This window comes from Oncorhynchus keta, unplaced genomic scaffold (genome assembly GCF_023373465.1).
Source record: "Oncorhynchus keta strain PuntledgeMale-10-30-2019 unplaced genomic scaffold, Oket_V2 Un_contig_33_pilon_pilon, whole genome shotgun sequence".
NCBI lineage: Eukaryota > Metazoa > Chordata > Actinopteri > Salmoniformes > Salmonidae > Oncorhynchus > Oncorhynchus keta.
The window spans coordinates 22,024-39,172 of NW_026287234.1; the positions used below are offsets into that span (position 1 = coordinate 22,024).

At 47.0% G+C, this 17,149-nt stretch overlaps 1 long non-coding RNA gene and 1 pseudogene across 5 annotated transcripts; one reads left to right on the forward strand and one right to left on the reverse strand.

The window, feature by feature from the left end:
- Positions 1 to 15,839, forward strand: part of LOC127923972 (FERM, ARHGEF and pleckstrin domain-containing protein 1-like) — a 33,016-nt pseudogene extending 17,177 nt beyond the window's left edge.
- Positions 10,756 to 13,558, reverse strand: LOC127923971 (uncharacterized). Of its 5 annotated transcripts, none has more exons than XR_008116345.1 (4): positions 13,444 to 13,558; positions 12,694 to 12,714; positions 12,582 to 12,650; positions 10,756 to 10,785 (listed from the first exon to the last, which is right to left on the reverse strand). It is a non-coding gene; the product is annotated as an uncharacterized LOC127923971 (long non-coding RNA). The 5 variants fall into 5 exon arrangements; XR_008116347.1 differs by having other exon boundaries at positions 10,757 to 10,785; positions 12,694 to 12,757; positions 13,444 to 13,548; XR_008116343.1 differs by lacking the exon at positions 10,756 to 10,785 and adding an exon at positions 11,099 to 11,128.
- Positions 15,840 to 17,149: the final 1,310 nt, after the last annotated feature.

A 17,149-nucleotide genomic window follows, 5' to 3' on the forward strand; every position in this document is an offset into this window, starting at 1 on the left:
CTTCCCACAGAGTACAGGCTGAGTCCTAACTAACCTTCCCACAGAGTACAGGCTGAGTCCTAACTAACCTTCTCACAGAGTACAGGCTGAGTCCTAACTAACCTAACCTTTCCACAGAGTACAGACTGAGCCCTAACTAACCTAACCTTCCCACAGAGTACAGGCTGAGTCCTAACTAACCTTCCCACAGAGTACAGGCTGAGTCCTAACTAACCTTCCCACAGAGTACAGGCTGAGTCCTAACTAACCTTCTCACAGAGTACAGGCTGAGTCCTAACTAACCTAACCTTTCCACAGAGTACAGGCTGAGTCCTAACTCACCTAACCTTTCCACAGAGTACAGGCTGAGTCCTAACTCACCTAACCTTCACACAGAGTACAGGCTGAGTCCTAACTCACCTAACCTTCCCACAGAGTACAGGCTGAGTCCTAACTCACCTAACCTTCCCACAGATTACAGGCTGAGTCCTAACTAACCACAGAGTACAGGCTGAGTCCTAACTAACCTAACCTTCCCACAGAGTACAGGCTGAGTCCTAACTAACCTAACCTTCCCACATAGTACAGGCTGAGTCCTAACTAACCTTCCCACAGAGTACAGGCTGAGTCCTAACTAACCTTCCCACAGAGTACAGGCTGAGTCCTAACTAACCTTCCTACAGAGTACAGGCTGAGTCCTAACTAACCTTCTCACAGAGTACAGGCTGAGTCCTAACTAACCTAACCTTTCCACAGAGTACAGACTGAGCCCTAACTAACCTTCCCACAGAGTACAGGCTGAGTCCTAACTAACCTTCCCACAGAGTACAGGCTGAGTCCTAACTAACCTTCCCACAGAGTACAGGCTGAGTCCTAACTAACCTTCCCACAGAGTACAGGCTGAGTCCTAACTAACCTTCCCACAGAGTACAGGCTGAGTCCTAACTAACCTTCCCACAGAGTACAGGCTGAGTCCTAACTAACCTTCTCACAGAGTACAGGCTGAGTCCTAACTAACCTAACCTTTCCACAGAGTACAGACTGAGCCCTAACTAACCTTCCCACAGAGTACAGGCTGAGTCCTAACTAACCTTCCCACAGAGTACAGGCTGAGTCCTAACTAACCTTCCCACAGAGTACAGGCTGAGTCCTAACTAACCTTCCCACAGAGTACAGGCTGAGCCCTAACTAACCTAACCTTCCCACAGAGTACAGGCTGAGTCCTAACTAACCTAACCTTCCCACAGAGTACAGGCTGAGTCCTAACTAACCTTCCCACAGAGTACAGGCTGAGTCCTAACTAACCTTCCCTTCCCACAGAGTACAGGCTGAGTCCTAACTAACCTAACCTTCCCACAGAGTACAGGCTGAGTCCTAACTAACCTAACCTTCCCACAGAGTACAGGCTGAGTCCTAACTAACCTTCCCACAGAGTACAGGCTGAGTCCTAACTAACCTTCCCTTCCCACAGAGTACAGGCTGAGTCCTAACTAACCTAACCTTCCCACAGAGTACAGGCTGAGTCCTAACTAACCTTCCCACAGAGTACAGGCTGAGTCCTAACTAACCTTCTCACAGAGTACAGGCTGAGTCCTAACTAACCTTCCCACAGAGTACAGGCTGAGTCCTAACTAACCTTCCCACAGAGTACAGGCTGAGTCCTAACTAACCTTCCCACGGAGTACAGGCTGAGTCCTAACTAACCTTCCCACAGAGTACAGGCTGAGTCCTAACTAACCTTCCCACAGAGTACAGGCTGAGTCCTAACTAACCTTCCCACAGAGTACAGGCTGAGTCCTAACTAACCTTCCCACAGAGTACAGGCTGAGTCCTAACTAACCTTCTCACAGAGTACAGGCTGAGTCCTAACTAACCTAACCTTTCCACAGAGTACAGACTGAGCCCTAACTAACCTTCCCACAGAGTACAGGCTGAGTCCTAACTAACCTTCCCACAGAGTACAGGCTGAGTCCTAACTAACCTTCCCACAGAGTACATGCTGAGTCCTAACTAACCTAACCTTCCCACAGAGGACAGGCTGAGTCCTAACTAACCTTCCCACGGAGTACAGGCTGAGTCCTAACTAACCTTCCCACAGAGTACAGGCTGAGCCCTAACTAACCTAACCTTCCCACAGAGTACAGGCTGAGTCCTAACTAACCTAACCTTCCCACAGAGTACAGGCTGAGTCCTAACTAACCTTCCCACAGAGTACAGGCTGAGTCCTAACTAACCTTCCCTTCCCACAGAGTACAGGCTGAGTCCTAACTAACCTAACCTTCCCACAGAGTACAGGCTGAGTCCTAACTAACCTAACCTTCCCACAGAGTACAGGCTGAGTCCTAACTAACCTTCCCACAGAGTACAGGCTGAGTCCTAACTAACCTTCCCTTCCCACAGAGTACAGGCTGAGTCCTAACTAACCTAACCTTCCCACAGAGTACAGGCTGAGTCTAACTAACCTTCCCACAGAGTACAGGCTGAGTCCTAACTAACCTTCTCACAGAGTACAGGCTGAGTCCTAACTAACCTTCCCACAGAGTACAGGCTGAGTCCTAACTAACCTTCCCACAGAGTACAGGCTGAGTCCTAACTAACCTTCCCACAGAGTACAGGCTGAGTCCTAACTAACCTTCCCACAGAGTACAGGCTGAGTCCTAACTAACCTTCCCACAGAGTACAGGCTGAGTCCTAACTAACCTTCCCACAGAGTACAGGCTGAGTCCTAACTAACCTTCCCACAGAGTACAGGCTGAGTCCTAACTAACCTTCCCACAGAGTACAGGCTGAGTCCTAACTAACCTTCTCACAGAGTACAGGCTGAGTCCTAACTAACCTAACCTTTCCACAGAGTACAGGCTGAGTCCTAACTCACCTAACCTTTCCACAGAGTACAGGCTGAGTCCTAACTCACCTAACCTTTCCACAGAGTACAGGCTGAGTCCTAACTCACCTAACCTTCCCACAGAGTACAGGCTGAGTCCTAACTAACCTAACCTTCACACAGAGTACAGGCTGAGTCCTAACTCACCTAACCTTCCCACATAGTACAGGCTGAGTCCTAACTAACCTTCCCACAGAGTACAGGCTGAGTCCTAACTAACCTTCCCACAGAGTACAGGCTGAGTCCTAACTAACCTAACCTTCCCACAGAGTACAGGCTGAGTCCTAACTCACCTAACCTTTCCACAGAGTACAGGCTGAGTCCTAACTCACCTAACCTTCACACAGAGTACAGGCTGAGTCCTAACTCACCTAACCTTCCCACAGAGTACAGGCTGAGTCCTAACTCACCTAACCTTCCCACAGAGTACAGGCTGAGTGCTAACTCACCTAACCTTCCCACAGAGTACAGGCTGAGTCCTAACTAACCACAGAGTACAGGCTGAGTCCTAACTAACCTAACCTTCCCACAGAGTACAGGCTGAGTCCTAACTAACCTAACCTTCCCACATAGTACAGGCTGAGTCCTAACTAACCTTCCCACAGAGTACAGGCTGAGTCCTAACTAACCTTCCCACAGAGTACAGGCTGAGTCCTAACTAACCTTCCCACAGAGTACAGGCTGAGTCCTAACTAACCTTCTCACAGAGTACAGGCTGAGTCCTAACTAACCTAACCTTTCCACAGAGTACAGACTGAGCCCTAACTAACCTTCCCACAGAGTACAGGCTGAGTCCTAACTAACCTTCCCACAGAGTACAGGCTGAGTCCTAACTAACCTTCCCACAGAGTACATGCTGAGTCCTAACTAACCTAACCTTCCCACAGAGGACAGGCTGAGTCCTAACTAACCTTCCCACGGAGTACAGGCTGAGTCCTAACTAACCTTCCCACAGAGTACAGGCTGAGCCCTAACTAACCTAACCTTCCCACAGAGTACAGGCTGAGTCCTAACTAACCTTCCCACAGAGTACAGGCTGAGTCCTAACTAACCTTCCCTTCCCACAGAGTACAGGCTGAGTCCTAACTAACCTAACCTTCCCACAGAGTACAGGCTGAGTCCTAACTAACCTAACCTTCCCACAGAGTACAGGCTGAGTCCTAACTAACCTTCCCACAGAGTACAGGCTGAGTCCTAACTAACCTTCCCTTCCCACAGAGTACAGGCTGAGTCCTAACTAACTAACCTTCCCACAGAGTACAGGCTGAGTCCTAACTAACCTTCCCACAGAGTACAGGCTGAGTCCTAACTAACCTTCTCACAGAGTACAGGCTGAGTCCTAACTAACCTTCCCACAGAGTACAGGCTGAGTCCTAACTAACCTTCCCACGGAGTACAGGCTGAGTCCTAACTAACCTTCCCACAGAGTACAGGCTGAGTCCTAACTAACCTTCCCACAGAGTACAGGCTGAGTCCTAACTAACCTTCCCACAGAGTACAGGCTGAGTCCTAACTAACCTTCCCACGGAGTACAGGCTGAGTCCTAACTAACCTTCCCACAGAGTACAGGCTGAGTCCTAACTAACTTTCCCACAGAGTACAGGCTGAGTCCTAACTAACCTAACCTTCCCACAGAGTACAGGCTGAGTCCTAACTAACCTTCCCACAGAGTACAGGCTGAGTCCTAACTAACTTTCCCACAGAGTACAGGCTGAGTCCTAACTAACCTAACCTTCCCACAGAGTACAGGCTGAGTCCTAACTAACCTTCCCACAGAGTACAGGCTGAGTCCTAACTAACCTTCCCACAGAGTACAGGCTGAGTCCTAACTAACCTTCCCACAGAGTACAGGCTGAGTCCTAACTAACCTTCCCACAGAGTACAGGCTGAGTCCTAACTAACCTTCCCACAGAGTACAGGCTGAGTCCTAACTAACCTTCCCACAGAGTACAGGCTGAGTCCTAACTAACCTAACCTTCCCACAGAGTACAGGCTGAGTCCTAACTAACCTTCCCACAGAGTACAGGCTGAGTCCTAACTAACCTTCCCTTCCCACAGAGTACAGGCTGAGTCCTAACTAACCTAACCTTCCCACAGAGTACAGGCTGAGTCCTAACTAACCTAACCTTCCCACAGAGTACAGGCTGAGTCCTAACTAACCTTCCCACAGAGTACAGGCTGAGTCCTAACTAACCTTCCCTTCCCACAGAGTACAGGCTGAGTCCTAACTAACCTAACCTTCCCACAGAGTACAGGCTGAGTCCTAACTAACCTTCCCACAGAGTACAGGCTGAGTCCTAACTAACTTTCCCACAGAGTACAGGCTGAGTCCTAACTAACCTTCCCTTCCCACAGAGTACAGGCTGAGTCCTAACTAACCTAACCTTCCCACAGAGTACAGGCTGAGTCCTAACTAACCTTCCCACAGAGTACAGGCTGAGTCCTAACTAACTTTCCCACAGAGTACAGGCTGAGTCCTAACTAACCTAACCTTCCCATAGAGTACAGGCTGAGTCCTAACTAACCTTCCCACAGAGTACAGGCTGAGTCCTAACTAACCTTCCCACAGAGTACAGGCTGAGTCCTAACTAACCTTCCCACAGAGTACAGGCTGAGTCCTAACTAACCTTCCCACAGAGTACAGGCTGAGTCCTAACTAACCTTCCCAAAGAGTACAGGCTGAGTCCTAACTAACCTTCCCACAGAGTACAGGCTGAGTCCTAACTAACCTAACCTTCCCACAGAGTACAGGCTGAGTCCTAACTAACCTTCCCACAGAGTACAGGCTGAGTCCTAACTAACCTTCCCTTCCCACAGAGTACAGGCTGAGTCCTAACTAACCTAACCTTCCCACAGAGTACAGGCTGAGTCCTAACTAACCTAACCTTCCCACAGAGTACAGGCTGAGTCCTAACTAACCTTCCCACAGAGTACAGGCTGAGTCCTAACTAACTTTCCCACAGAGTACAGGCTGAGTCCTAACTAACCTAACCTTCCCATAGAGTACAGGCTGAGTCCTAACTAACCTTCCCACAGAGTACAGGCTGAGTCCTAACTAACCTTCCCACAGAGTACAGGCTGAGTCCTAACTAACCTTCCCACAGAGTACAGGCTGAGTCCTAACTAACCTTCCCACAGAGTACAGGCTGAGTCCTAACTAACCTTCCCACAGAGTACAGGCTGAGTCCTAACTAACCTAACCTTCCCACAGAGTACAGGCTGAGTCCTAACTAACCTTCCCACAGAGTACAGGCTGAGTCCTAACTAACCTTCCCTTCCCACAGAGTACAGGCTGAGTCCTAACTAACCTAACCTTCCCACAGAGTACAGGCTGAGTCCTAACTAACCTAACCTTCCCACAGAGTACAGGCTGAGTCCTAACTAACCTTCCCACAGAGTACAGGCTGAGTCCTAACTAACCTTCCCTTCCCACAGAGTACAGGCTGAGTCCTAACTAACCTAACCTTCCCACAGAGTACAGGCTGAGTCCTAACTAACCTTCTCACAGAGTACAGGCTGAGTCCTAACTAACCTTCCCACAGAGTACAGGCTGAGTCCTAACTAACCTTCCCACAGAGTACAGGCTGAGTCCTAACTAACCTTCCCACAGAGTACAGGCTGAGTCCTAACTAACCTTCCCACAGAGTACAGGCTGAGTCCTAACTAACCTTCCCACAGAGTACAGGCTGAGTCCTAACTAACCTTCCCACAGAGTACAGGCTGAGTCCTAACTAACCTTCCCACGGAGTACAGGCTGAGTCCTAACTAACCTTCCCACAGAGTACAGGCTGAGTCCTAACTAACCTAACCTTCCCACAGAGTACAGGCTGAGCCCTAACTAACCTTCCCACAGAGTACAGGCTGAGTCCTAACTAACCTTCCCACAGAGTACAGGCTGAGCCCTAACTAACCTAACCTTCCCACAGAGTACAGGCTGAGTCCTAATCTGTCTTTACCTGCCCATTGTCTCTCCACCATAAGATATAACACGACCAAACTGTATAGAAATGTAGCCTGCAACACGACCAAACTGTATAGAAATGTAGCCTGCAACACGACCAAACTGTATAGAAATGTAGCCTGCAACACGACCAAACTGTATAGAAATGTAGCCTGCAACACGACCAAACTGTATAGAAATGTGGCCTGCAACACGACCAAACTGTATAGAAATATAGCCTGCAACAGACCAAACTGTATAGAAAAGCCTGCAACACGACCAAACTGTATAGAAATGTAGCCTGAACCAAACTGTATAGAAATGTAGCCTGCAACACGACCAAACTGTATAGAAATGTGGCCTGCAACACGACCAAACTGTATAGAAATGTAGCCTGCAACACGACCAAACTGTATAGAAATGTAGCCTGCAACACGACCAAACTGTATAGAAATGTAGCCTGCAACACGACCAAACTGTATAGAAATGTGGCCTGCAACACGACCAAACTGTATAGAAATGTAGCCTGCAACACGACCAAACTGTATAGAAATGTAGCCTGCAACACGACCAAACTGTATAGAAATGTAGCCTGCAACACGACCAAACTGTATAGAAATGTAGCCTGCAACACGACCAAACTGTATAGAAATGTAGCCTGCAACACGACCAAACTGTATAGAAATGTAGCCTGCAACACGACCAAACTGTATAGAAATGTAGCCTGCAACACGACCAAACTGTATAGAAATGTAGCCTGCAACACGACCAAACTGTATAGAAATGTAGCCTGCAACACGACCAAACTGTATAGAAATGTAGCCTGCAACACGACCAAACTGTATAGAAATGTAGCCTGCAACACGACCAAACTGTATAGAAATGTAGCCTGCAACACGACCAAACTGTATAGAAATGTGGCCTGCAACACGACCAAACTGTATAGAAATGTAGCCTGCAACACGACCAAACTGTATAGAAATGTAGCCTGCAACACGACCAAACTGTATAGAAATGTAGCCTGCAACACGACCAAACTGTATAGAAATGTAGCCTGCAACACGACCAAACTGTATAGAAATGTAGCCTGCAACACGACCAAACTGTATAGAAATGTAGCCTGCAACACGACCAAACTGTATAGAAATGTAGCCTGCAACACGACCAAACTGTATAGAAATGTAGCCTGCAACACGACCAAACTGTATAGAAATGTAGCCTGCAACACGACCAAACTGTATAGAAATGTAGCCTGCAACACGACCAAACTGTATAGAAATGTAGCCTGCAACACGACCAAACTGTATAGAAATGTAGCCTGCAACACGACCAAACTGTATAGAAATGTAGCCTGCAACACGACCAAACTGTATAGAAATGTAGCCTGCAACACGACCAAACTGTATAGAAATGTAGCCTGCAACACGACCAAACTGTATAGAAATGTAGCCTGCAACACGACCAAACTGTATAGAAATGTAGCCTGCAACACGACCAAACTGTATAGAAATGTAGCCTGCAACACGACCAAACTGTATAGAAATGTGGCCTGCAACACGACCAAACTGTATAGAAATGTAGCCTGCAACACGACCAAACTGTATAGAAATGTAGCCTGCAACACGACCAAACTGTATAGAAATGTAGCCTGCAACACGACCAAACTGTATAGAAATGTAGCCTGCAACACGACCAAACTGTATAGAAATGTAGCCTGCAACACGACCAAACTGTATAGAAATGTAGCCTGCAACACGACCAAACTGTATAGAAATGTAGCCTGCAACACGACCAAACTGTATAGAAATGTAGCCTGCAACACGACCAAACTGTATAGAAATGTAGCCTGCAACACGACCAAACTGTATAGAAATGTAGCCTGCAACACGACCAAACTGTATAGAAATGTAGCCTGCAACACGACCAAACTGTATAGAAATGTAGCCTGCAACACGACCAAACTGTATAGAAATGTGGCCTGCAACACGACCAAACTGTATAGAAATGTAGCCTGTGAAATGGACTTTGAGTCCATCAATTCACATGATCACTTCTCTTATTTCGGTTTTGTGACGAGGATGTTTTGTGCTCCGAGTAACAACCTTCAACTTATCTGACCCGGGGGAAAGAATAGCTTGTCCTCTGATTCTGTTCGTCAATTCCTCTTGCTGCTGTTCTCAGAGTCTCCAGAAGAGGGCGGCGTGGAGGCTGAGTCAGAGGAGGAGCTGAGTGCGTCTCGTAGCTCATTGGAGCGTCAGTCAGCACAGAGAGGAAACACGATGGTTCATGTCTGCTGGCACCGCAACACCTCTGTGTCCATGGTGGACTTTAGTGTGGCTGTGGAGGTACCTACCTGACCCACAGTACTGTTTAACCTCTCTGTTTCTGTCTAACCTCTCTGTCTTCTGTCTTCTCTACCTACCTGACCCACAGTACTGTTTAACCTCTCTGTCTTCTCTACCTACCTGACCCACAGTACCGTCTAACCTCTCTGTTTCTGTCGAACCTCTCTGTCTTCTGTCTTCTCTACCTACCTGACCCACAGTACTGTTTAACCTCTCTGTTTCTGTCTAACCTCTCTGTCTTCTGTCTTCTCTACCTACCTGACCCACAGTACCGTCTAACCTCTCTGTTTCTGTCTAATCTCTCTGTCTTCTGTCTTCTCTACCTACCTGACCCACAGTACCGTCTAAACTCTCTGTTTCTGTCTAACCTCTCTGTCTTCTCAACCTACCTGATCCACAGTACCGTCTAACCTCTCTGTTTCTGTCTAACCTCTCTGTCTTCTGTCTTCTCAACCTACCTGATCCACAGTACCGTCTAACCTCTCTGTTTCTGTCTAACCTCTCTGTCTTCTCTACCTACCTGATCCACAGTACCGTCTAAACTCTCTGTTTCTGTCTAATCTCTCTGTCTTCTGTCTTCTCTACCTACCTGACCCACAGTACCGTCTAAACTCTCTGTTTCTGTCTAACCTCTCTGTCTTCTCAACCTACCTGATCCACAGTACCGTCTAACCTCTCTGTTTCTGTCTAACCTCTCTGTCTTCTGTCTTCTCAACCTACCTGATCCACAGTACCGTCTAACCTCTCTGTTTCTGTCTAACCTCTCTGTCTTCTCTACCTACCTGATCCACAGTACCGTCTAAACTCTCTGTTTCTGTCTAACCTCTCTGTCTTCTCTACCTACCTGACCCACAGTACCGTCTAAACTCTCTGTTTCTGTCTAACCTCTCTGTCTTCTCAACCTACCTGATCCACAGTACCGTCTAACCTCTCTGTCTTCTCTACCTACCTGACCCACAGTACCGTCTAACCTCTCTGTCTTCTCTACCTACCTGACCCACAGTACCGTTTAACCTCTCTGTCTCTCTACCTACCTGACCCACAGTACTGTCTAACCTCTCTGTTTTCTACCTACCTGACCCACAGTACCGTCTAACCTCTGTCTCTCTACCTACCTGACCCTGTCTAAACTCTGTTTCTCTACCTACCTGATCCACAGTACCGTTTAACCTCTCTGTTTCTGTCTAACCTCTCTGTTTCTGTCTAAACTCTGTTTTCTCTACCTACCTGACCCACAGTACCGTCTAACCTCTCTGTTTCTGTCTAACCTCTCTGTTTTCTCTACCTACCTGATCCACAGTACCGTCTAACCTCTCTGTTTCTGTCTAACCTCTCTGTCTTCTCAACCTACCTGACCCACAGTACCGTCTAACCTCTCTGTTTCTGTCTAACCTCTCTGTTTCTGTCTTCTCTACCTACCTGACCCACAGTACCGTCTAACCTCTCTGTTTCTGTCTAACCTCTCTGTCTTCTCTACCTACCTGATCCACAGTACCATCTAACCTCTCTGTTTCTGTCTAACCTCTCTGTCTTCTCTACCTACCTGACCCACAGTACCGTCTAACCTCTCTGTTTCTGTTTTCTCAATCCACCTGACCCACAGTACCGTCTAACCTCTCTGTTTCTGTCTTCTCAACCTACCTGACCCACAGTACCGTCTAACCTCTCTGTTTCTGTCTTCTCTACCTACCTGACCCACAGTACCGTCTAACCTCTCTTTTTCTGTTTTCTCAACCCACCTGACCCACAGTACCGTCTAACCTCTCTGTTTCTGTTTTCTCAACCCACCTGACCCACAGTACCGTCTAACCTCTCTGTTTCTGTTTTCTCAACCCACCTGACCAACAGTACCGTCTAACCTCTCTGTTTCTGTCTTCTCTACCTACCTGACCCACAGTACCGTCTAACCTCTCTGTTTCTGTTTTCTCAACCCACCTGACCCACAGTACCGTCTAACCTCTCTGTTTCTGTCTTCTCAACCTACCTGACCCACAGTACCGTCTAACCTCTCTGTTTCTGTCTTCTCTACCTACCTGACCCACAGTACCGTCTAACCTCTCTGTCTCTGTCGTCTCAACCTACCTGATCCACAGTACCGTCTAACCTCTCTGTTTCTGTCTAACCTCTCTGTTTCTGTCTTCTCTACCTACCTGACCCACAGTACCGTCTAACCTCTCTGTCTTCTCTACCCACCTGATCCACAGTACCGTCTAACCTCTCTGTCTTCTCTACCTACCTGACCCACAGTACCGTCTAACCTCTCTGTCTTCTCTACCTACCTGACCCACAGTACTGTTTAACCTCTCTGTCTTCTCTACCTACCTGTCCCACAGTACCGTCTAACCTCTCTGTTTCTGTCTAACCTCTCTGTCTTCTCTACCTACCTGACCCACAGTACCGTCTAACCTCTCTGTTTCTGTCTTCTCTACCTACCTGACCCACAGTACCGTCTAACCTCTCTGTCTTGTCTACCCACCTGATCCACAGTACCGTCTAACCTCTCTGTCTTCTCTACCTACCTGATCCACAGTACCGTCTAACCTCTCTGTTTCTGTCTTCTCTACCAACCTGACCCACAGTACCGTCTAACCTCTCTGTCTTCTCTACCTACCTGACCCACAGTACCGTCTAAACTCTCTGTTTCTGTCTAACCTCTCTGTCTTCTCAACCTACCTGATCCACAGTACCGTCTAACCTCTCTGTCTTCTCTACCTACCTGACCCACAGTACCGTCTAAACTCTCTGTTTCTGTCTAACCTCTCTGTCTTCTCTACCTACCTGATCCACAGTACCGTCTAACCTCTCTGTTTCTGTCTAACCTCTCTGTCTTCTCTACCAACCTGACCCACAGTACCGTCTAACCTCTCTGTCTTCTCTACCTACCTGACCCACAGTACCGTCTAACCTCTCTGTTTCTGTCTAAACTCTCTGTTTTCTCAACCCACCTGACCCACAGTACCGTCTAACCTCTCTGTTTCTGTCTTCTCTACCTACCTGACCCACAGTACCGTCTAACCTCTCTGTCTCTGTCTAACCTCTCTGTTTCTGTCTAACCTCTCTGTCTTCTCTACCTACCTGATCCACAGTACCGTCTAACCTCTCTGTTTCTGTCTAACCTCTCTGTTTTCTCTACCAACCTGACCCACAGTACCGTCTAACCTCTCTGTTTCTGTCTAACCTCTCTGTTTTCTCTACCTACCTGATCCACAGTACCGTCTAACCTCTCTGTTTCTGTCTTCTCAACCTACCTGATCCACAGTACCGTCTAACCTCTCTGTTTCTGTCTAACCTCTGTCTTCTCTACCTACCTGACCCACAGTACCGTCTAACCTCTCTGTCTTCTCAACCTACCTGATCCACAGTACCGTCTAACCTCTCTGTCTTCTCAACCTACCTGACCCACAGTACCGTCTAACCTCTCTGTCTTCTCAACCTACCTGACCCACAGTACCGTCTAACCTCTCTGTCTTCTCAACCTACCTGATCCACAGTACCGTCTAACCTCTCTGTCTTTTCAACCTACCTGACCCACAGTACCGTCTAACCTCTCTGTCTTCTCAACCTACCTGATCCACAGTACCGTCTAACCTCTCTGTCTTCTCAACCTACCTGACCCACAGTACCGTCTAACCTCTGTCTTCTCAACCTACCTGATCCACAGTACCGTCTAACCTCTCTGTCTTCTCTACCTACCTGACCCACAGTACCGTCTAACCTCTCTGTCTTCTCAACCCACCTGACCCACAGTACCGTCTAACCTCTCTGTTTCTGTCTTCTCAACCTACCTGACCCACAGTACCGTCTAACCTCTCTGTTTCTGTCTTCTCTACCTACCTGATCCACAGTACCGTCTAACCTCTCTGTTTCTGTCTAACCTCTCTGTCTTCGTTACCTACCTGATCCACAGTACCGTCTAACCTCTCTGTTTCTGTCTTCTCTACCTACCTGACCCACAGTACCGTCTAACCTCTCTGTCTTCTCTACCCACCTGACCCACAGTACCGTCTAACCTCTCTGTTTCTGTCTTCTCTACCTACCTGATCCACAGTACCGTCTAACCTCTCTGTCTTCTCTACCCACCTGATCCACAGTACCGTCTAACCTCTCTGTCTTCTCTACCCACCTGACCCACAGTACCGTCTAACCTCTCTGTCTTCTCTACCCACCTGATCCACAGTACCGTCTAACCTCTCTGTCTTCTCTACCTACCTGACCCACAGTACCGTCTAACCTCTCTGTCTTCTCTACCCACCTGACCCACAGTACCGTCTAACCTCTCTGTCTTCTCTACCCACCTGATCCACAGTACCGTCTAACCTCTCTGTCTTCTCTACCTACCTGACCCACAGTACCGTCTAACCTCTCTGTCTTCTCTACCTACCTGACCCACAGTACCGTCTAACCTCTCTGTTTCTGTCTAACCTCTGTCTTCTCAACCTACCTGACCCACAGTACTGTCAAACCTCTCTGTTTCTGTCTTCTCTACCTACCTGATCCACAGTACCGTCTAACCTCTCTGTTTCTGTCTAAACTCTCTGGTACAGAGAGGTGGGATATAACCTGATATAACCTGGTACAGAGAGGTGGGATATAACCTGGTACAGAGAGGTGGGATATAACCTGGTACAGAGAGGTGGGATATAACCTGGTACAGAGAGGTGGGATATAACCTGGTACAGAGAGGTGGGATATAACCTGGTACAGAGAGGTGGGATATAACCTGATATAACCTGGTACAGAGAGGTGGGATATAACCTGGTACAGAGAGGTGGGATATGACCTGATATAACCTGGTACAGAGAGGTGGGATATAACCTGATATAACCTGGTACAGAGAGGTGGGATATAACCTGATATAACCTGGTACAGAGAGGTGGGATATAACCTGATATAACCTGGTACAGAGAGGTGGGATATAACCTGATACAGAGAGGTGGGATATAACCTGGTACAGAGAGGTGGGATATAACCTGATATAACCTGGTACAGAGAGGTGGGATATAACCTGATACAGAGAGGTGGGATATAACCTGGTACAGAGAGGTGGGATATAACCTGGTACAGAGAGGTGGGATATAACCTGGATATAACCTGGTACAGAGAGGTGGGATATAACCTGATATAACCTGGTACAGAGAGGTGGGATATAACCTGATACAGAGAGGTGGGATATAACCTGATATAACCTGATACAGAGAGGTGGGATATAATGATATAACCTGATACAGAGAGGTGGGATATAACCTGGTACAGAGAGGTGGGATATAACCTGATACAGAGAGGTGGGATATAACCTGATATAACCTGATACAGAGAGGTGGGATATAACCTGGTACAGAGAGGTGGGATATAACCTGATATAACCTGATACAGAGAGGTGGGATATAACCTGATATAACCTGGTACAGAGAGGTGGGATATAACCTGGTACAGAGAGGTGGGATATAACCTGGTACAGAGAGGTGGGATATAACCTGGTACAGAGAGGTGGGATATAACCTGGTATAACCTGGTACAGAGAGGTGGGATATAACCTGGTACAGAGAGGTGGGATATAACCTGATACAGAGAGGTAGGATATAACCTGGTACAGAGAGGTGGGATATAACCTGATATAACCTGGTACAGAGAGGTGGGATATAACCTGATATAACCTGGTACATAGAGGTGGGATATAACCTGATATAACCTGGTACAGAGAGGTGGGATATAACCTGATACAGAGAGGTGGGATATAACCTGATACAGAGAGGTGGGATATAACCTGGTACAGAGAGGTGGGATATAACCTGATATAACCTGGTACAGAGAGGTGGGATATAACCTGGTACAGAGAGGTGGGATATAACCTGATACAGAGAGGTGGGATATAACCTGATATAACCTGGTACAGAGAGGTGGGATATAACCTGATATAACCTGGTACATAGAGATGGGATATAACCTGATATAACCTGATACAGAGAGGTGGGATATAACCTGATATAACCTGATACAGAGAGGTGGGATATAACCTGATACAGAGAGGTGGGATATAACCTGGTACAGAGAGGTGGGATATAACCTGATATAACCTGATACAGAGAGGTGGGATATAACCTGGTACAGAGAGGTGGGATATAACCTGATATAACCTGGTACAGAGAGGTGGGATATAACCTGATATAACCTGATACAGAGAGGTGGGATATAACCTGGTACAGAGAGGTGGGATATAACCTGATACAGAGAGGTGGGATATACAGAGAGGTGGGATATAACCTGGTACAGAGAGGTGGGATATAACCTGATATAACCTGGTACAGAGAGGTGGGATATAACCTGATATAACCTGATACAGAGAGGTGGGATATAACCAGTACAGAGAGGTGGGATATAACCTGATATAACCTGGTACAGAGAGGTGGGATATAACCTGGATATAACCTGGGATATAACCTGATATAACCTGATACAGAGAGGTGGGATATAACCTGGTACAACAACATTGACTTCAAGACCATACAACCTGGGATCTCTTTTGCTATTGGTTACTCCTGTGTTAATGTCTCTTCCTATTGGTCCTTTCTCCCCCTATCAGAACCAGTTATCAGGTAACCTGCTGAGGAAGTTTAAGAACAGTAATGGATGGCAGAAACTCTGGGTGGTCTTCACCAACTTCAGTCTGTTCTTCTACAGTCACATCAGGTAAGGACTCTAACCTGAACTAAACATACATCTCACCTAAAACTAACTAGTATTTATTATGGGAACCAGTAGTCTAAAGGTCCTCAGGATGACTACCCTCTGGGTAGTATATTATATAGTATTTATTATGGGATGCAGTAGTCTAAAGGTCCCTATAGGATGACTACCCTCTGGGTAGTATATTATATAGTATTTATTATGGGATGCAGTAGTCTAAAGGTCCTCTATAGGATGACTACCCTCTGGGTAGTATATTATATAGTATTTATTATGGGATGCAGTAGTCTAAAGTAATATAATATAATATACCATTTAGCAGACGCTTTTATCCAAAGCGACTTACAGTCATGTGTGCATACATTCTACGTATGGGTGGTCCCGGGGATCGAACCCTATAAGCGCCATGCTCTACCAACTGAGCTACAGAAGGACCACAATAGTAGTCTAAAGGTCCTCTATAGGATGACTACCCTCTGGGTAGTATATTATATAGTATTTATTATGGGATGCAGTAGTCTAAAGGTCCTCTATAGGATGACTACCCTCTGGGTAGTTTATTATATAGTATTTATTATGGGATGCAGTAGTCTAAAGGTCCTCTATAGGATGACTACCCTCTGGGTAGTGTATTATATAGTATTTATTATGGGATGCAGTAGTCTAAAGGTCTTCTATAGGATGACTACCCTCTGGGTAGTGTATTATATAGTATTTATTATGGGATGCAGTAGTCTAAAGGTCATCTCTGTTCCCTATAGGATGACTACCCTCTGGCCAGCCTCCCGTTGCTAGGCTACTCGTTGACGGTTCCCACGGAGACAGAGAACATCCAGAAGGACTACGTTTTCAAGCTCCACTTTAAGTCTCATGTGTACTACTTCAGATCAGAGAGCCAGTACACCTTCCAGAGGTCAGTTCCCTTGGCAACCTGTTGTGTGGTGTTGTCTTCAGTTATGTGGTGTTGTCTTCAGTAGTGTGGTGTTGTCTTCAGTAGTGTGGTAGTGTGGTGTTGTCTTCAGTAGTGTGGTAGTGTGGTGTTGTCTTCAGTAGTGTGGTAGTGTGGTGTTGTCTTCAGTAGTGTGGTAGTGTGGTGTTGTCTTCAGTAGTGTGGTGTTGTCTTCAGTAGTGTGGTGTTGTCTTCAGTAGTGTGGTGTTGTCTTCAGTAGTGTGGTGTTGTCTTCAGTAGTGTGGTGTTGTCTTCAGTAGTGTGGTGTTGTCTAGTGTGGTGTTGTCTTCAGTAGTGTAGTGTTGTCTTCAGTAGTGTGGTATTGTCTTCAGTAGTGTGGTGTTGTCTTCAGTAGTGTGGTATTGTCT